Genomic DNA, 1,633 nt, shown 5'->3' with positions numbered 1-1,633 from the left:
GCCGGGCAGGTGGGGCGCCGCCCGAAGGGCCGGGCGGAGAGCTGGGCTGCAGGCGCCGCCGCCGCGCTGCCCGCGCCGCCCCGCAGCCCGCCGCGGGAGGAGCGGGCGGCTGCCGGCCCGCGGCGCGCGTCTGGCAGAGCCGGGCGGGCGCGCCGGGACCACCCAGCGATGCTGCCGCCGCCTGTGTAGCGCGCGCCCGAGCGCGCTGCAGAGAAAGAAATGAACACGCCCACGAATGCTAGATGCCTGTGAGCTCCCTCGGCGGCACTGAAAAGGCAGAGTGGAGGCCTCCGAGTACCGGCTCCTTGCCCTGGGTCTTGGCGCTGCCCCTGCTGCTCGCGGTCTACCATGGAGACGCTGTCCCAGGATTCGCTGCTGGAATGTCAGATCTGCTTCAACTACTACAGCCCCCGGCGGAGGCCTAAGCTGCTGGATTGCAAACACACCTGCTGTTCGGTGTGCCTGCAGCAGATGAGGACGAGCCAGAAGGACGTGAGGTCCCCCTGGTGCCTCGGCATCACCAAGCTGCCCCCCTGGCTTCTCCGTGTCGCAGCTGCCCTATGACCCCGAGGTCCTGGCCGTCATCGCCATTCAGCACACCTCCGAGCACTCTCCGGTCTTCATCAAACTTCCTAGCAATGGGTGCTACATGCTGCCCTTGCCCATCTCCAAGGAGGGCACACTGCTGCCAGGAGACATGGGCTGCCGCCTGCTCCCCGGGAGCCAGCAGAAGTCCGTCACCGTGGTGACCATCCCTGCGGAACAGCAGCCGCTGCAAGGCGGGGCTCCGCAGGAGGCGGTGGCCGAGGAGCCGGACAGGCGGGGCGTGGTGAAAAGCTCCACCTGGTCGGGCGTGTGCACTGTCATCTTGGTGGCCTGTGTCTTGGTCTTCCTCCTGGGCATCGTGCTCCACAACATGTCTTGCATTTCTAAGCGCTTCACTGTGATATCCTGTGGCTGAGGCGGGGTGCAGGGAAGGCTCTTGTGGGTGCCAACTTAGGGGTTGAGTAGGTGTTGGTGACGGGATCCCAGCGAGATGATGGGGGGCGACACTGACCATTTGGTGCTGAGCGCTGGCCTCTGGGTTGCCACTTGATTCACCTGAAGACAGATGCCAAGGGAGGAAGGTGATGGTCTCTACAAGATGCCAGGTGAATTGTTCTGAGTGTGGATGGCAACGGCTTTGAAGATGATTGCATGCATCCTCATAATCATGAACTAAATGGGCTGTGACTTATGAGTTTTCAAGATCATGTTATGAGATAGACATACTCTACTCAGACCTTAAAGCCTACATGTGCATACCATGTGATCTCTAAATGCGGTAGATGAAAATAAAGATGCTGTGTATACAAGTAGAATTAAACCTTGAATCCATGTAAAAAATAATTCAGTGAAGACATACACTGCAGGCTTCTTTGCTTTTTTTTTTTTTAATGGAACCCAGTCTTCATTTAGTTGCTAAGAATTTTTTTATAGATATATATTTTGAATGGAACCCCAAATCAAAATAAGTGAAATGGACAGTCGTGTTTTTGTTTTTTTTTTTTTTTTTTTTTTTTGGAGAAAATATTTGAACAAGTGTCTCCCGTGTGTTGTGTTTTGTCAGGTACCTTCATTTTTCTTCACTGGT

General features: G+C 56.0%; 1 pseudogene; it reads left to right on the top strand.

The window, feature by feature from the left end:
• Nucleotides 1–348: 348 nt before the first annotated feature.
• On the top strand, nucleotides 349–1,003 carry LOC144252756 (E3 ubiquitin-protein ligase RNF152-like; annotated as a pseudogene).
• Nucleotides 1,004–1,633: the final 630 nt, after the last annotated feature.

The sequence above is a fragment of the Urocitellus parryii genome, unplaced genomic scaffold (assembly GCF_045843805.1).
Source record: "Urocitellus parryii isolate mUroPar1 unplaced genomic scaffold, mUroPar1.hap1 Scaffold_59, whole genome shotgun sequence".
Lineage (NCBI taxonomy): Eukaryota > Metazoa > Chordata > Mammalia > Rodentia > Sciuridae > Urocitellus > Urocitellus parryii.
This window is presented reverse-complemented; position numbering and strand designations above follow the sequence as displayed.